This window comes from Pteropus alecto, unplaced genomic scaffold (genome assembly GCF_000325575.1).
Source record: "Pteropus alecto unplaced genomic scaffold, ASM32557v1 scaffold76, whole genome shotgun sequence".
NCBI lineage: Eukaryota > Metazoa > Chordata > Mammalia > Chiroptera > Pteropodidae > Pteropus > Pteropus alecto.
Window position 1 is genome coordinate 31,085,822 of NW_006443138.1, and position 5,224 is coordinate 31,091,045.

Here is a 5,224-nt window from a genome sequence, read left to right on the forward strand (position 1 = left end):
TACACATGTTACATGATGGTTGAGCATCTGCAATTTCCTTTTCCTTAGTCTCTTTGGAAAGCAGCCTCATTTCCAGAGAGAGGGGGACTGCTACAAGTGCCAAGTGTGGGTGAAGGCTGATCCCTGGGGATGCAGCGCAGCTTGCTGCATGGCCATAAGCTGGCCAGCTTGAAGGAAAGGGTTGACTGAGCTGCCAGCGCAGTAGCAGGAAATGAAGAGATGAAGGTCTTAAGGTCACACTACATGGCAAGAACAGAGCTAGTCAAGAAAACTACAATTACAGTCCCAGGCTCCTAACATTACTGGGAGCCCCTGCTTCCTTGATATCTCATAAATCATGGAATTTCCCAGATAAATAAACTCATTTAATTACCCTCTTTGCTGCTATCACTAAACAGGTACATTTTCCCAGAGAGAGTTTTCTAGTCTTATCACAGATACGAGAGGTGGAAAACCTAAATGACACTCACTAACTGCAAACAGATGAAACTCTGTCAGCTTGAAAACCCCCACAACGATTTGCAGCACTTTTCTCCAGCGTTACACATCTGCCCCCAGGAAACGTTCCAGCCATTTTACTTCCATCCTAACTGGCATGCCACTTCACTGCAGGTTCCTTTCCACACTCTTGCATGTTTCTGCACATGTGAATTTGTGTGTGAGTGCTACTGTCATTGCCTTGAATGCCCAATGTTTGTATATTTTAACTCTCCCATACACATTATCATGGTAGCAGCCTCATAATTGGTTCCCAATAAACACTTGGTCACCATCTGAGAAAAATTTATGGGTAAAGATACCCTAGAGTGCTATTCCTTTGTTCTCTGCATCTAGTGACCTTCAGTGAAATCTCTTGCTCTCGGCATTAATGTTCCTAGTGCTTTCCATTCAGCCTAGACAGACCCTATGCATTGTCTCCCACACAAATCAGCCAAGCACTATGAGTCTCACTTCCAAGAGTTTGTTGTCACCTTTGAAGTGTGATATGAGGGACTGAGCTTTTCTACTTCCCTCCACTGATGCCTAAAATTTAACCATGAGAGATTCATTCACCTGTACTCAGCATATCATTTTCCTGATACTCTTTGTTAACGGTTTTTCCTTGAGCCACAAAGAACATTGAGTCAGGAACCAAATGACTCCCGTGGAAAGCTTTGAGATCCATGAGGCCTTGGTCAAGTCACGTATGCTCTGATTCTATTCTGAACATGGGGTGCTGCCCAGAACTACCTGAAAAGTGGACAAAACAATGCAAGGAAGTTCTTGGCACTGTGCTTAGCATGGGGCCAGGGCTCCAACAACAATAGCTTTCCTTGTTACTTCTCCAGTTTCTCATCTATAAAATGTAGCTTACACTATTTTTCTTGCCTGTCTTATACATGCCCAATCCCCTTCAAGGTCAACTTCCTTTAACATCGTGACTTTTAAACATATTTAATCTCAATTCACAAGAAATATATTTTACATCATGAATCCAGTGCACACACATATCTAACTGAAATAAAAGTTTCAGTTATAACTGTATAATTGTATTAAACAACACTTACTAGAGCACTGCAGTTTGATATTTTCTATTCAATTTTTATTTCATTTTCTAAAAAAAATCCTGGTTGAGACCCACTAAACAGCTATTATGACTGGTTACTGAACTATGAATCATAGTCTGAAATATACTACTCGATCATCTAATGTCAAGTCTAATGTCTAATAACTAGCAAACATAAGTTTTCTTTTAGATCCTTCCTGAGTTATCCACTTGCGAGCTGTCCCTTGGTGTTGCTGGCACTTTCCTTTGCTCTCAGTTCTGCCCCCCCCCACCCTGTCCCATCTTACTCCCATCATTATGTGGAACTCTTGGGCACAGCCCTCTCCACAGGCTGCAGCTCCCTCCGCTCAGGGCGCAAAGGAGCGCCCTTCCCTTTGCCTTCCTGTCTCCTTATTTTCAGCAAATGGCTAAATGTGGACATCAAAATATTTTTGTTGAAGATTTGAGCAACTAAAGGAAATTATGTTGTAGTAGAGAAAACAAAGAACATCACACCTGGAAGTTAGATCTCTCTAGGTAGATGACCCCTCATGTGCACTCCACAATCTTACCTGGTTCCCTACCCTGAGGATTGCTCCTCCTTTCCAAAATACCAGTATCTTCCACCTTTCCACTCCCACCCTCAGAAACTCCCCTCCATCCTACCTGTCAGGAAATACTACCCCTGACCAGAGGTTTGATCTCCTCCCAGAAAGGACTATCCTTTTCCTCCTTAGTACAATCTACATTAAGCATTCTGGATGACTGGGGACTCAACCTCAAGTCCCACTGAGCAGTCTAGGAGGGCATTATTTTGCGCTGTAAGTCTGCAATGAAGTCCAGGGTAGATGTGAGCTCTGAGTCGGGGACCCCTTTCTTTTTTCTTTACTCTTTTTTAAAACATTTATTTATTTATTTGTTTGTTTGTTTATTTATTTATTTATTTTATTTTATTTAAGTGAGGCGACCCTTGGTAGACCTCACAGATTGCAGGACCTTGTTAGCTTACAATCCCTTATTTATTTATTTATTTATTTAATTTTTTATGCCTACAGCACCTGGTCTTCCTAAGTGGTCTTCCATCCAAGTACTAACCAGGCCCAACTCTGCTTAGTTTCTGAGATCAGACAGGATCGAGCTTGTTCAGGGTGGCATGGCCGTAGATGAGACCCCTTTCTAATCCTGCTTTCAGTGTGAGTACAGGCACCTTCTCTCCATTATCAGCAGGTTACTGCTGCACCCAGCACACACCTGAGGACAAGGCACTTCACAAGTCTGTTACTCACCTGAGGAGAAGGCACTTCACAAGTCTGTTTAGCTTAAACCTCAGAGGCACATTCTCTCTTCAGAGTTAGCCCGTTCATATTGTCATGCCAAACAGTGTTTAGTTCATTTCCCCATAACCCTCCACACTTCCTCACCCTTTCCCCTTCAGACTACCTGGTAACAAAACAGAGGCCTTCACTGGGCCGCACAGCCCAGATACAGCTCTCTTAGCTGCACAAAAAAAAGTTTACAGTCTGTGACTCTTCTAAGACTCCGATAAATTCTTAGCTAAGAGCCCTCCTTCTCCATGTATTCAGTCCGCAAGAAGAGAAAGAGGAAGCTTATTTTCCGGATACAAAAGATTTTATAAGAATCCGATGAAATAAATTTTAAAAATTATCCTCATTATTGAAAGAAAACACGATCTTATACCTTATGTCTTAATCTCTGCACTATAGTACATGTGCATTCATTAGGAAATTTTGCAACCAGAGATTTTAGAGAAAGGAGGAGCACTAAGGCAGGGAGGCAGAGAGACTAGGAGGAGGTAGAAAGATCAAGTGGAGCATTAAAAAGTGAAGATGGACATTAACCATTTGATGATTGGGAGCCTCAATCCTGGAACCCATAGCACACTTGAACTTCCCACCAAAGTAATGGCCTCACAGATCCTGCAAAGACCATTCTTTTGCTTTCTGAGAGCCTCCTAAGCATCTCCAACCAGTCCCAGAGCTAAATCCTGGAGTCTCAAAGACACAGCTCCTACCCTTGAAGAGCTTACTATTTAACAGAATCAAGAAATGTAAACAGTAACACATCTACTAGTGTAAGTTTCCACAAAAGGGAGGATATTGTCACAGGAGGCAAAAGAGTCAAGGAAGGCCTCTTTGGTGAGGCATTTGAATAGAATGCTGAATGGTGAATATGAGGCCTGTTAGACAAGGTGACCGGGGAGAGTTTTCAAGTCAGAGCATTCAAGGTCAGAACACACAGTCTTTTGTGGAGACGCCCTCAAAAGGCTTATGGAACAGAGGCAGAAGATCAGGCCAGAATGGTTGGCTGGAAATCTCTTTCAAAGACTCTTGCATGTCTCGTTAGGGGCTTAGGGTTCTCTCTCGGAAAATAGGCAATCATGCAAGAATTTAAGCAAGGGGGTAGTGGTGTTAGATTTGCATTTTTTGAAAGATCCCTTTGGCGTATCCACGGAAAATATACCATAAAAGGGGGCAGTAACTGCTATTAAGAAAAACGATACCTGTGCATGAATGAAATGACATTGGGAACGTCAGAGCTGTGGTCAATTTTCCATTGGAAAAGAAATCATGCTGCGGGAAATCATCGAGGTGGAGAGCACTGAGCATCGGAATGGTGGGGAAGGGTGCTGACTGACTCACAAGCTTATTGATCACTTAGCACCTACCTCGTGTTCTAGACCCCGAAAGCAGACAGTAGTTTGGGGTGATGAAGATTCATGGAAAGGATTTGGGGAGGAGGAGGATGAAGACCTAAGCATGCTTCTATGCTGAAAGGGGAGAACCAGTGGAGCAGAATTTGACTGTGGTTTCGAATAGTGCATAGGAGCCAAGTAGGCGGAAGAGAGAAACACATATTAATAAAATCCTTTGAGACTAAAACTCTTTTGACAAATTCATGCTCTGTCAGAGTGAAGAAGTTTGGGACTCAGGACTGGCTGCAAGGTCCGGTCTCTGTGGAGCAGGTACTGGCAAAGTCTCAGGCGTTGCCTTTCCAGTGAGTGCTGACCTGGGCTCCTGGGCCTCACAAGGCCATTCTCCCCAAAATTAGAAAAGTAATGCCTGGTTTCAACCCCATTTCACTTTTGCGTTACTAAATCCAAGGGAGGCAAGAATGTCCTCTGCTACTGGGAGGGAAAGATCATCTCTTTTGGAAGATGAGAATTATGGCTCTTGGTGGGAAGCCTCATTCTAGGAGACCTGAGCTGCCCAGTTCTGACCTCCACATCATTTGTTCTTACCTCTATTATAGCACCTATCACACATACTGCATTGTAAAGCTTTATTTACCTGACAAGCAACAAGTTGTTTTCCTTATGAGACGATAAGCTTTCTGATAGACCTAGCATTTTGGAATCTCTTCCAGGGCCTGCAACTTATCGTATGTTCAAGAAAGTCAAGATTGGAAATGAATCAACGTGCGCTGCTTACCCTAGTTCCAGACTCCTTTGCCTCTTCCCTGAATTAGCGCAACAACCTGACAACTGGGAGTCCCCCTCTAGTCTAGCCTCTTTCCCGCTGTTCATCACATGAAGGAGAGACCAGAGTGACTTTCTAATATGCAAATTCTATCACATCTCTCCCCTGGCCCAAAAACTTTGAATGCTCACAATTATTCTTGGAATGACTTCCAAACTCTTTATCCCAACTAACAAGGCCCGTTGTATCTGGCCAGCTTCTC

General features: G+C 43.2%; 1 pseudogene; it reads right to left on the minus strand.

The window, feature by feature from the left end:
* Positions 1-2,571: 2,571 nt before the first annotated feature.
* Positions 2,572-2,690, minus strand: LOC112472366 (annotated as a pseudogene).
* Between the last annotated feature and the right edge of the window lie 2,534 nt (positions 2,691-5,224).